At 38.2% G+C, this 14,119-nt stretch overlaps 1 protein-coding gene across 4 annotated transcripts in view; it reads right to left on the bottom strand.

The window, feature by feature from the left end:
* Positions 1-2,597: 2,597 nt before the first annotated feature.
* The window catches only part of LOC149022783 (replication protein A 70 kDa DNA-binding subunit B-like), a 39,702-nt gene continuing 28,180 nt past the window's right edge, over positions 2,598-14,119 (bottom strand). For 2 of the 4 annotated variants that reach the window (XR_016172459.1, XR_016172460.1), the window contains exons 2-12: positions 7,186-7,247; positions 6,869-7,100; positions 6,564-6,767; positions 6,373-6,465; positions 6,198-6,290; positions 5,720-6,111; positions 4,520-4,659; positions 4,123-4,222; positions 3,760-4,015; positions 3,531-3,659; positions 2,606-3,441 (exon numbers count right to left, since the gene is read on the bottom strand). The gene's annotated coding sequence lies outside the window, so the exon portion shown is untranslated. Of the gene's footprint in view, positions 3,442-3,530; positions 3,660-3,759; positions 4,016-4,122; positions 4,223-4,519; positions 4,660-5,719; positions 6,112-6,197; positions 6,291-6,372; positions 6,466-6,563; positions 6,768-6,868; positions 7,101-7,185; positions 10,387-14,119 lie in introns of all 4 variants that reach the window. The other 2 variants (XR_016172458.1, XR_016172461.1) reach the window with 2 other exon arrangements.

Genomic DNA, 14,119 nt, shown 5'->3' with positions numbered 1-14,119 from the left:
CGATTCTATTAGCTTTAGCCACGGTAATTAGTTACCATGACAAAAACTCAAGTATATGCGACGGTATTTACCGTGGCAAATAACTAAGTGTATGTTATGGTAAATACCGTGGCAACTTAGTTCAATATATGCTACGGTATTAAGTTACCATATCAAATATTTTGTTTAGAGGGTCCCACGCCTTTGTCTATTTGTTAGGGAATTTTCCTACCGTTGCAAATACCTTTTTTATTTTTTATTTATTTTTATTTATTTATAATAGTATTCTCATTTTCACATCCTCTCTCTCCTAGACCTAGTAAGATGATATGTCATCTGATGAAAAGTATGTAATAACATTCATAAATTTGAAAATTATCAGATTTTGTCATTAACAGTCTCAGCAGATATCCTTGTGCAATTATACAATAAAAATAATTGTGCATTGTTTTAAAAGACAGGAATCAGATCATTGAATCAGTTGTGCTTGTTCCACATGCTCGATCCACACTCCCAAGTGCTAGAAACTTTTCTGTTTTTGGATCTGCATGCCTGGGGATCCTGAAGGTTAATTCCTTTTACAATTCCACACTGTATCTCTTACACTTACACTTCCTGCTTCCAATAAGACCATGAAGATCCAACAGCAATGAAAGAGAGAGCAAACAGAACAAATTACTAATTTGGTTTGTAGAAACTTATAACAGGAATTATCTCTCTCAAAAAAAAAGGGGGAAAAAAAGAAGAAGCTGTACTAGGAAGAGTAACCAAATATCAGGATGTAAAAAGAATGATGAGAATTAATGCTATTTTGTATAAAGAATATTACATCATTGAAATTCTCTGGGCTGTGGCAGAATATTCAAACCAGTGGCACCATAAAAAACTAAAAGGATCTGTGGCAATATAGTGAATCCAAGACTTATAGTAATATGAATCAGTATCAGGGCTTCACATCAATTCTGAAAAGTCCAAAGTACTCTTTAGTCCTGCCACTCTCCCCACCACCAGAATCGAGGTAATCTCTACACTGGATATCCAGGAGGTAGACTCACATGGCATCTATCTAGGACTTCCTACTACCTTTGGTAAGTCAAAATCTCGTACTTTTTCATTCATTCTAGATAGACTTAGTTCTAAGTTATCTGGTTGGAGGGAGAGACATCTTACCCAAGCAGGGAAAGAAATTCTCATTAAAGCTGTGGCTTGTGCTTTACCCATGTATGCTATGTCATGTTTTTTGATGCCTCAGGATCTTTGTAATAAACTCCATCGGAAAATCAAATAATTTTGGTGGAAAAACAATCGGGGGAAGGGGACATTGGATCAAATGGGAGATATTATGTAAAAGGAAAATGGATGGGGGTTTGGGATTTAGGGACCTTAATTGCTTTAACAAGGCTTTGTTGGCCAAGCAGGCCCGGAGGTTTATTACCACCCCCGACTCCCTCGGGCTAGGGTCATGTCTGCCAAATACCTTAGAAACCAAGATTTTCTAAGAGTGGGACTACCAAGAAGTGGCTCCTGGGGTTGGAAAAGTGTCCTCGGAGGGGAGGGACTTGTTGCTTTCGGGATTGGGAAGGAAAGTGGGTAATGGCACAAATACACTCATTTACCTTGATCCCCGGATTCCCTCCCTTCCTTGTAAAACTATAGTGAGCCATCCCGCCCTAATGGACCAAATTATGTTAGTGAGCTCATAAATTGGAATGAAAATTCATGGAACAAACCTCTTGAATTCCCTCTTCCCCACGGAAGTGGAAGAGATTATGATGCTACCTATACTATCACAATTACCCCCGACTCTTGGTATTGGACAAAGCTAGTACAAGCAAATTCACGGGAGGTCAACTTATTTTCTATGCCTTTCACAGTTCCTAATACTAGTTCTATGGCCTCCCCCCTCATCATCAGTTGGAAGGAGATCCGGAACATCCCCAATCTCCCAAAAATCAAACACTATATGGAGAGCCGCTAGTGAAGCCATTCCCACTAGTGAAAATTTATTTCACAGCAAAGTTGTCTTCTCCTTTATGTCTCTTGTGTGATCAAGCTATTGAATCTACAATGCATGCTCTCATCGTGATTTTCACAACACCGGCATGCTCCCCACTTAGACAGAATATCGGGTCATCTATCATGATTGGATAGCCTTACATGCCAAATTTAAGAACACATATGATTTATCATCTATTGACATATATGGAGTCCCTTGCTGGATTATTTGGAGAGCTCGGAATGAATGCCTATTTGAAGGGAAGCGACCCTCTTTGAAGGCTCCTAAGAGCATTTTGGACTCTCTATAATGATGTGACTTTATATACATCCAATCCTCCCGGAGAGATACTTGATACAACCCCTTCTTCCCTAATCCTCCAATACTGAATTTCATTTCAAGTTTATGTTGATGGAGCTGGGATAAACATAGCGAAAGGGAGGACGAGGATGTATTATTTGGGATTTCATGAAATTTGGCAGCAAAATCATGTCATGGTTTGAACCCTCGGCAATGGTGGAGTTGGAAGCGCGGGATGGTTTGCTACTTGCTAGAGAATTGCAAATTACTAAGTTAGTTCTACATTCGGACTGCAAGAGTGTGATTGATGCCATTAATGGTAGTGACCACTCTTTGGATTGGGCATGTTGTTACTTGATAGATGAAATTCTTAGACTTAAAAACTCCTTTATTTCGGTCTTTTTTAGCTTTGTTAATAGAGATTGTAATATTTATGCTGACTTTTTAGCCCGTGAGACTAAAATGTTTAACTTATTTAGGGTCTGGTGGCACTGTCCACCTTTGTTCATGTTGGATCATAACTTTGTTGGCTTCAAGGTCGTTTCCTTGGAGTATCTAATATAAATCTTCTATTGGACGAAAAAAAGAGTTACAGTAATATCCCGAGGGCAAGGTTTAAACTCAAAAAAGCACATTGTGATAACATGAAACAAGAAAAATTTAAAGCTACAAAACATCTTAAAGCACCCTGAGAAAATCAGAGTTATACTTGAGCAGTTGAGCTACACAGCCTACCCAATTCTGTAATCCTCACGAACTTCAAGAACAGCAAGCAGATGTACATATGTGTTAACATCATTCTGTAACTGACCCTGTGCAATCTGCAGTTTAGCTTTGGTCCGTAGTAAATCTCCCTTATCCAACTCTCCAGTTTCATTCAAACCAGTATCTATGGCCGCTTCAGCATCCGTGTATCTCTTTTGAGCAGAGAATAGTCAAGCCAATAAGATCCATCCTTTGATGTTAGAATTAGCTTCCAAATCCAGAAACTGCATTGCATAGAGAACAGCAGTATATCCCTTCTCCTGGAAAATTTTTAAATTCTGTGACATTTTTCTGGTTTTGGTTGAATGGAACAACCAATGCTAAGTGAAACCATCTTTGTAGGCTGTGTAGTTATAATGCAGCAGGAATCATTGCAAGACTTAATGCTACTGACACTACAACTGCAAAAATCAAGAAACCCAGAAATCAGAAGAGACTTCAACAATGGAGGTTTAGTAGAATATGTTGAATTGAGTAACTTATTACTGACATGGGGTGTAGAACTTTGTACAATCATCTATGAGTCTTTGTGTTCTGGATTTGTTATTTTGGGCCTCTTCTAGCCATCTTGGCTACCACACATTCTTCAGCCAATGTGTGGTTTTCACATTAATGTAACCTACAAAGAATAACAAAAAGGAAAATTTAGAGTCAATTAAATAGTGACAGCAGTGTTGGAACTACATAAAGTATATGGAGACAAGGGGAGGAAAGATGACCATTTAGGTTTATTGTGCCAGCCCAAACATTAGAATCTTTCTGCTTTGAAACTGGAGTTGATTCACCTGTTAATGTCTTCTCGTCCACTTTACACACCCCTTCAACAACGATTCCATTAATAGGAATTACTTCTCCGGCCTTGACCGCGAGGATCATGTTCACCTTCACATCTTTTGCATCAATGATAGCTCCATTATCAGCTAAGGTGGCTTGCTGAGGGGCCATGCTCAACAAAGAGGTCATAGCTGCTGTAGCCTATGACAAAAAGTCATTCTCATAAAGATTATTATTTTTAACCTATGTCTTTGGTATAGGAATGTTACATTTTAATGGAGAGAGAGAGAGAGAGAGAGAGAGAGGACCTTGAAACTGTATAACCCATCAGGACAATGGAGTTCTGGTGGAAGTTTGGTGACAGATTTGGTGGAACTCAACACTCTAATTTCCTTCTCAAAAGCAGCCCTGCATGAAAAGAGAAAATCCAAAATTGCCGAATTAGAAAGACTTCCTACCTCCTCTTAAAACAAACTAGATATTTAGCTGATGTTTTCATATGTAAACTAAGCCCTCATTACAAGCCGTTAAGAGGTCTATTTCAATGATGTAGAAAAACCAACCCTTGGCATATTTTAAGGAAAATAAGCCCATACGGACCGGACCTGCATCACCTCATTTACAAATCGATGGACCTAGGCACCTAAATCACATAGTGGAGATGCATTTCATTAATAAATATGGGACTGAAGGGGAAATTAATACCTGGCTCATTTGACCACTTATAGGGATAGCCCTTAACCCAAGATTTCTGAGAAGCAAAGCCAGAAGCCTAGTTTGCTCACATGTACAAGTAAAAACCATGAATGTACTTCCTCCGTAAGGATATAGATGAGATAACAGTCCTGCAGTCATTGGTGAAACAAGATGTTAACAGACACACAGTCAGACAACATATATTGTGTAAATAAAGACTAACCATAGAATTTTGACATAACATTAAGAAAACAGAGATAAGACATAAACTATAATACATTTTGACATAACATTATATAACACCAAAAATACAAGCAAGCAGCAAATAATATATAAACATCGTAATGAAAACAAGGCATATGTTAAACAAGGTCTATCCAATATGCCATACCAAAAAAACTAAATTTATAGCCTAACAATACACGAAGCGTTAAAGCAAGCTTTGTTTGATCAATCAGAGTGAGCCCAAGAGTCCAGGACTGAAACAATGTAAGTAGTGTATTGGACAAGCTTAACTCCTAGGAAGGGGTAAACCCTCGGTTAAAGGTGTATCAGAGGATGTTTTCAGGTTAGGGGAAGCTTTGTAGTGCCAATTTGCCTTGGTCATTTCACAGTTGCTAAGATTAATTGAAATAGCCACCCATAATGTTCCTTCAACCTCTGTTTATACCAGCCATCGCTGTCTGCGTGTTAGGGTTGTGAACAAGATTGGCTTCAGGGTCTGGAGTGGTTGCCAGAATTGGGGTCTTATGAACGTGGTTTCAGAGCTGTTCTGATCCTAGGGAATGGTTGGAGTAGAGGGGAGGGGAGGGGAGAGTAGATAAGCTTGGAACAATTGTGAGGAATTTGCAGGGGCAGATGTCAGCACATGGAGAAGGAAGAGCAGAGTAACGAAGATTTCCAAAATGATTTATGTGCTTATCTGAAGCACGGGAAAGCAGCGGAAGTGAAATCGCAGTTGCCGGAACTCACTACAGATAGGGCTCCAGGGCAGCTCGAGCCAATGGTAGGGGGCAACCTTTAGAGACGGTTTCTGAGCCAGCAGCTAGATGTCAATGATAATGCATGATTGACAAAGGCACCCAAAGATGAAGCGTAAGGACATTCTATCTATGGAACTTGAACCTAAAGATAATGTTTCAACTAGAGAAAAATCAAAACCAAGAATAGGGATCAAGCAAGGATATTGAAAGTAAGAACCATACTCACCTCAAGTACGTCGTTCTTGCATTAGGAACTCTATGTCAGCCCTGAGCGAAGAGTAGCCACCCTGGAGCGAAGATATCTCTTTAGCCTGACTAGCAATCTCTTTAGCCTGACTAGCTAGCTCTTTAGCCTGACTAGCTATCTCTTCAGCCTGTGCCGATGTTGTTGCCTCTAATGTGTGTATCTTAGCCCGCAATTGTGTATTCTCTTTAACATATGACTTGTTGAGCTCTCTTGCTGTCCCATGTACTTGTGTTCAAGTTATTCCAACTCCACACATTCATACTCCACAATGGACATCTTCACCTACACAATCTCTAAAAACTTCGTCTTGCACGGCAGGGTCCCCTTGCTTTTCTTCAGGCAGTTTATTGAGTTTTTTTTTCCATATTGGCCTACATTGAAACACAAAAATCAGTTACAATATATATGAATTGAAGCTATAAAATGGTAGTACCTCATTTATGATTTTATAACTTACAATGATCACATTAGCAACCTCGTCCGAAGGGTCACGTGTAATCTTGAACATTTCCATACGAGTGGGAGGTTCTTTATCTGGGTGCTCTTGATGCTAAACAATTAAGAAAACAATAAAATATTATAACATGTGAACTTCCATAAACAACATTTATACTTCAAATAACATCATATACCTTCTCCTCTTGAATTACAACAATAGAAGTCTTTCCTATGTTGTGTAAGGATTTTAAATTTTTCCTATTGTCAATATTGCGGGCTGACACAACCTAAAAAAATTTTGAAAACACAAAATTAGATTAGAAATATAATTGCTAACATAATTTACTATTTTGTCACAAAATGAGCTAAATTCTAAGCATCATACCTGACTAGCCTCTTGGCTCCATGTCTCAAGGAGTATATTCCATTGCTCTAATGGAACACGCTTATCTAAATGGGCTAACCTCTCCTCATGTGTTCCGTACTTGTTGAACACATTTACCTTAAGCTCATACTTAAAATCCTTCCATCTTTAATTGAGCTTAATTTCCACCCATCTCCTTAAACCATTAGGGAGATTGAATTTTTCCTACAAATATAATATGGTAACAGTTAGTATAGCTTTAGGCAATATATGAATACAAAAATCTAAATATAGGTAAGAAATATGATTTGGGAAATATATCTTACATATATCTTATTCACCGCGTCATCTTTCAAAGGTTGTGGGATTTTCCTCCAATCAAAATAGGATACAGGAAATAGGTGTGCATCCCTTGCTTTAACTCCAACCCAAGTCATTAACTTTGAAGTTGATTTGCTGATAGGTTGACATTTTCATCAATTAGTACATCAATTTTGACCCCTACGAGTTCTTCAATCGCCTTCCCTCGAGCCAGCCCTCTTCCAGATTTCTTGCCACCTAAAAATATTCAATTCTTGTGAGATACACATATTAACTATTAGTTAAACCAACATAAATTTGCTAAAGATGTTTAATCTCTAACTTGTAGACCCTGAACTCGAAGATGGAGCAGAGAACTCACTGTCACTCATGTTTGGCAACAATCTGCATGAAGTAGCAAAGTTTGAATCAACCAAATGAAAGAAAACTATAACAATAAAACAATTCAGTCTAATACAAGGTTAATCAACATGAAAATCAAATAAATCAATCAATTTTTCTTCATCTAAAGGCATTGTCTGCTGCTTGGTGAACCTGGTCTTCGATTGCAGCACTCAACCAGCATAGGCAAGTCTTTAAAATCTTATCACTATTTACCATCCATTCTCACATTGTGCTGTTAATTTGGTCATCACTGTATTGTAAGTTCGTTCTCATGCTTGGAACTGTAGTAACAATAATTAACAGTCGTGTGTAGTTAAATTTTTTAAACTATTAATGTTTGAAGAAGGTTTACACTACACATTCTTATCAGTAGAGCTCTTTATCCATCAAATACATATTGGCTTGAGAATCATATCTATGTTTTAATACTAATCCCAGCTGACAATTAAGTAGCAGAGTTTCCAAGACTTCTTGTTGTTGCAGCTATCCTTTGGCAGTTTATCTGATTGTTATAATCTTAAAGTTTATCTGAGACCAAATACTGAACCTGGGAATAACCAGTAGCTTCGAGGGCAATAGAGGATTCCCAACTGAGATAGTTTCATTTATGTGTGATAGATGAGAAAACTACTCCAGCTTGGAGACCAAGGAAAAAGGGGATGAAGATGTTAACTAGATCTAAAAAGGCTAAAGTGTTTAGTAAACCGAACTAGAAAATTTTACATGATCATATCACTGCTGTAATTAGTTTCTTATAATTATATGACTGCTGTAGTTCTTTAATTACAGTAGTACTTGTTCTTATTATTCAATTGTTATTTCAGTTATGAATGATTATATGTTGTATTATCAATTGTGCTTGTAAATGATTGATTGGGAATGTGATTGCTTAGGTTGTGATTGGGGAATGGGGAATGCCCTTTTGGTGTTCCTGCCTTTGGACACCAGTGGAGGTAGTATGGGACATTTTCCTATGGTGCCCCTTGGCGCTTTCTCTGATTACTAGTTGACATACCTAAGGCATGTTTAGAAGTGTTTGGCTAGGATGTCCCTGTTATATCAGACCCGATCGGAAAGGGAATTGAGTCCGAGCAACCCGTAGTTGCAATGCTGATTTGTGGATACTTAATAGCGGTGCATAATACCCGTGAGGAGGACATGAATCACATTGTGGACAATCAATACCGATGCGTAATATCTGTGAGAGGCCATTCATTGGTACGGTTGCAGAAGTGGAACGTGGGCCCCTGAAATCAAGACCGATGAAATGATCCATGAGAGGAAACGGGAACTACCCGTTGGCTTGATGTAACTGACCAATAGGGTTGATGAGTCCGTAGTCTGACTTAATGCCTATCATAAAGATACACTGACTCTAGGGAGAAGGATACCAAAAGGCTCACGTGATGGGAAGAATGGAGGTATCCGGATCTATGTTGATATAAAATAAGTAGAAGACTTGCATTTGGCTATGTTTAACCCTAACACGCGCCAATACTCATACCAATGGAGGCGTGAGAGAGTGTTGACCTAAACCCCATCCATGGAATGTCCGTGAGGGATGCCTTAACTCAATTGCCGCGGAGAACCCAATAGACGTGCATCAGAGCCGTGAGGAAAGAGTGACTTAGACAACCCAGAGGAGTATGGTGTTCTATCTTAATGTGTGTCTACCAATAGAGACCAGCATACATAGAGTTAGAAGCATATCTGCATGATCCGTTTCATATCATTTTGCATACTGTATGGTTTGCTTCCATGTGTTATTATGTTATTATGGATTGAACTGTCTTGCTGAGTTCTTTTGAACTCACTCCTTTTTGCAATATCTTCTGTTAGACTTCTCTGTATGTAATATTACTACTGTTGACTATAGTGGTCAGTACTTTGAAGACCAAGTTGATGACTCATACTATACTGACTATGGTGACTATGTTGGCGAAGACTATCAGTACGAGACTGATACTTATCAGGAGTAGTTCGGCTTTAGCACTTGAGTGCTAGCAATGGGATATCGTTCCATCATTCTTTTGACGTTTATTAGCTTCGCTGAGACTTTAGTTGTTCGTTCCCTTTTTCTTTTGGGAACCGTTTGTAACCCTTTTTATCTACTTTTCCGCTGCTGCTGTGGAATGTATTTCCACCTCATTTTACATTTTGATTTATTCTATTGCTATCATTTTCCGCACTGATTGTATTCTTGAATCTTATCTTGACATTTTAATTAATAAAGTTAACATTTGATTTAATCTTGTTCTTGATTATATTATTGTAAATGTGGGAGGATAATTTCTACAAATACTAGATCTTCGGGACTGTGGATCACACACTCGGGTTCCAGATAGGGTACCTGCTGGGTGGATGTGACAGTTGTCTTCTTCAACATTTACCTAATTGTCTACTCTTGAACTCATATTTGCAAATTCTTCCCCATAGAAACACCAAATTGTATAGTTCCATAGAATTCCATCACATATCAAATGTTCAAATATTTCAGCCCGTGTTCTTGGCAATCGATTATTGCAATTTATACATGGACATACAACCTTCTCTAAAGTGGGTACTTGTGAAAATGCAAACTCCAAGAATTGCTTGACACCCTCTTTATATTCCTTTTTTACACGTATCCAAGGTCCCGTGACTGTGTAATCCAATGCCTATCCATTTAATAAAACTAGCATAAAATATGAATATCTCAAAAAAAAGGGCGTACCCAATGTCGAAGCTCCCACACTGTGGGGTCTGGGGAAGGGACTTTCTAGGCAGTCTTACCCCTGCTTTTTGCAGAGAGGCTATAACTTTAAAATATGAATATCTCAAATATGTACAAATAGGAACCTGTACATGTATACTATAACTTTATCATTAAACATTCAATTGTGAAGCATTGAAGTTGACATATAACCAAAAGACCTCAGAGAAAGTATATCTTATATTTATCACATCTAGTTCCTAAAGATAGCATCCCAAATTTAAAGTTGACATATAACCAAGAGATCTCATGCACACTAAAAAACCAAGACACCAACATAACACAACAAGTACATACCAAAAAGTGATGGCTTCTAATGAATTCTAAAGACCCTTCTTCTCCCCGTTTTCCTTCTTATTTTCTTGACGTTCTTAATCTATCTTCAACCTAAAGAGTAGTGACACAACCTTACCTGTCAGGGGAACTAAAATGATAAAAGATCAAAAGAAACATTTAAGACAAATTTGCAGCACACAGTTCATATGTTCCAGACACAAGTCAACTATAACTCTGCACTTTTGCCACTATTCATACTATGACATATATTCTGCTTATTTAAATACATAGATATAAGATGGTTGTTATTACTTCAACTGCTAGAATCATAGATAAATAAATATTATAGCATAAATATCCTGCTATATAAGGGACATGAGTGTATATATAGACTAATATATGTTATCTGCTCCTCCACCTAATATATCTATGATCATCTATAGATCACATCTCCATCTTTAGAATGTTAGGAGCTTCTAAGGTGCCTGCCAAAATCATCAATTAACATATTAGATACACTTTACTCGGATTCTAAGTCTATGCAAATAAAGTTGATATCAATGTTTAATGAGAGGTAATTAATGAATTCATCAATGTTTTCCTCCACTTGCAATAAAACAATCAATACACTACTTTTTTCCTCTCTCTTCTTTCTTTCCAACCCCACTGTCCCTGCTTTTCTCCTTTTAAATGTCCAAGTAAATTGAAAGTTGAGATTCGGATTTGGAAACCTTTACTCAAGCCTTTTCATCTACTTTGTTCTCTTTTTTTCTGCATTTTCTGAACTTACAATTTACCAATACCAACTACTCAAAGTAAACAGCAGACCAACCATGAATGATGAATATATTCACTCAGTTTCCAGTTTGGGTAAACAAACAGGTTCATCTGACACCTATGCAGTAATGTTGAATATTATTTCTTTCTTTCTTTCCCATTGTAAGTATTAATGGGTGAATTCTGGGTCCCTTTCTCTTGCAAAACACCATTGAAGCCCTGTGGTGAAACTGCAAAGCTTGTCTGTTCACCTGACACCTATGCAGTAGAGTGAGTTATTTATTTCTGTTTCTTTTTTTTTCCCCCTACAAGGTTCTAACATTCTATGCTGAATCTTGGGTCACTTTCTCTAGGCACTAAACCAAAAGCTTTAGGTGGGGAACTCTGAAGCTTTTCAATTAATTTCTAAGATAAGAGTAATAGAAAACCTTCAAATTTAATTAATGAGGTGTTTATGAAAGTGGGTGTGTGTAATTATGGTTGCTGCTTCCCTCCCCAGTCGTAGTTTTGCATTGGTTTTGAATAGAGTTAGTGATGTTTTAGTTGTTTTCTGCTTGGTTGGTGGTATTTGCTAAACTACAATAAACCAAACAAAATATCAGTTGGCCACAAAAACACAAGGACCTGTTTTTCTTTTTCCTTTCTCTTTTGGTAGAACATAGAATAAATACCAGTTGACTTTGCCCATGTTTTGCCTTTTCAATCCTGTTACTGTTGCTGTCCATTTAGGATTTGTGCAGGGTGTTGATTGAGTTCCCTTTTGTGATTAAGTTCTGGTTTGGTTACTAGTGGGGGGTTGAGAAGAATTGAATGATGGTGATATTGTTGTTGAATTGGTTTTGTTTCAAGGGTGTGGGACAAGGTTGGCGAGTACAGGCTACAGTGTGGTAGGTATGGACTAGACTATGAAGGGCACAGCAGGTCTATGGGGTCCCGTTGTTACATCAAGAGGTTTGGTGATATGGACTCTGATTGCAGCAACTTCTTCAAGTCTGTGTGTGGTAAGCCAACCCCCCATCAGCCTTTTCTTCTCTTGGAAATATCGATTTAATTTTCTCAGAAAAATATGGATTGAATCGGTTGACTTGGATAAGACCCAAGTTGGCTCAGCCAATTCTCTTCTAATTCAGGATTGGAAGTTGGAACATGTTTCTGATAGTCTAATATTTGTCTTTGATTTTGATGCAAAGGAAGAAGAGCACAGAGGGAAACGGAGATTTTTGTATGGAGAGTCGATGGGGGGAGCGGTGGCACTTCTCCTTCACAAGGACTCAACCTTCTGGCACGGCGCTGTACTCGTGGCAAAAATAAGAAGCAACTAAGAATCATATCTGTGTTTTCCTTTAATATTATCAAGTTCAGCAATGAATCGAGCAAAGCATCACACTCCATTACCATACATCTGGATAAATGAAGAAATTGTGAAAGGAATGATGAACAAATGGACATTAGTGTGTATGATCAAGTTAGAATTTTGGACATAAAACTTGCAAGTGAATAAAGAGATATACAAATGCATCCTAACAACCAAAAACTACTAATAACAAGCATTATAAACAGAATTACGATCACAGGGCTTCACAGCTTGCTCAGGAGTAACTTTAGGCTCCATAGAATCTCGATTATCAATCTATTGAAACCCTTTTCCATATATCACAAGCAATACAAAGAAGAGAAATTGTTAAACACAGAGGGAAAACAGAAACAAGGCAATGGATATTGCAAACAAAAGTTATCACTAAGATGAAATCGCTCCCAAGCCATGGTAAAAAATCAAAATCAAAATCTTACAAAGACCTCTCAACACTAAATATTGTTACTGAGCAACTAGGACCGTTAAAATTCAAATTGAGTTTTTAATATGACCATATTACAACCCCCCCCCCAACACACAAATGGGATAAAATGTCCATAATGCCCACACTATAAATTCCTATTTTCAAAGTTGTACTCAATGCTCAGCCCTCATCCCTCCCAAAGCACATTCAACATAGATGACAACCACCACAACCTTCCCACTCAAAGCTCAGCGGCACCACCAGAAGAGATGCAGCAGCCAACATCTCAGCCAGGATTGGTAGTTCCGGTGCAAATGTCATGGGGGGTGACATTACTGATTTTATTCTTTATTCTATTATATAACACAATAACCCAATGGAAGAAGAAAAAAATCATAATCTGAGAGGGTTGATTTCTACTAATTACTGTTCTATCAAATCATATACTTAAAACAGCTGAAGTCCACTTCCCTCTATGGAGAATGGATGTCAGACCAATAGTCACTACAATAAGATTCTGGTTACCATTACTTAAATAACATTAGCTTCGAGCTTCCACTACAATTTGTGAAAAGAAGTGACAATGAATTGTCTTTTTCCATTAATTGTCTATGAGAACTATACAAAGATATATATAAATAAAATCAAAGACACGTGTCTAACTCAGTGTCCCTAACACCCTTCCGCAAACTTGGCCGGGGGCCGAGGCCAAGTTTGGTACATAAAGAAGTAAACACCCTACGTGCAAGAGGTTTAGTGAACAAATCAGCTAATTGATCACGGGAAGGCAAAAAACAAGTCACAAGATGACCTAGTGCCACTTTCTCACGTACAAAGTGATAGTCAATCTCAATGTGCTTCGTGCGAGCATGAAACACCGGATTAACCGACATGTGAAGAGCACTCAAGTTATCGCAAAACCAAACAACGGGATCAGGCTGAGAAATCCCAAGATCACGTAAAAGATAACCTAACCAAGTGAGTTCAGCAGCGGTGGAAGCCAAGCCCGATACTGGCCCGGGCAGAGGCGAAACAGTAGGCTGCTTCTTGGCACTCCAAGAAATGCAGTTAGCACCAAGAAAAGTGCAAAACCCGGTAGTAGAACGACGAGTCAAGGGACACCCCGCCCAATCAGCATCTGAAAAACCAGGAAGACGAAGAGAGCTATCGCGACGGATACGAATACCATAATCCAAGGTACCCTTGATGTAACGAAGTATACGTTTGACAGGAAGAAAATCAGTCATCTTTGGAGTTTGCATCGATTGACAAACAATATTCACCGCATA

Source organism: Hakea prostrata, chromosome 3 (genome assembly GCF_041222555.1).
Source record: "Hakea prostrata isolate BN-2017 chromosome 3, UWA_Hpros_2, whole genome shotgun sequence".
Lineage (NCBI taxonomy): Eukaryota > Viridiplantae > Streptophyta > Magnoliopsida > Proteales > Proteaceae > Hakea > Hakea prostrata.
Note: the sequence above shows the minus strand (reverse complement) of the source record. Positions and strands in the feature narration are given on the sequence as shown.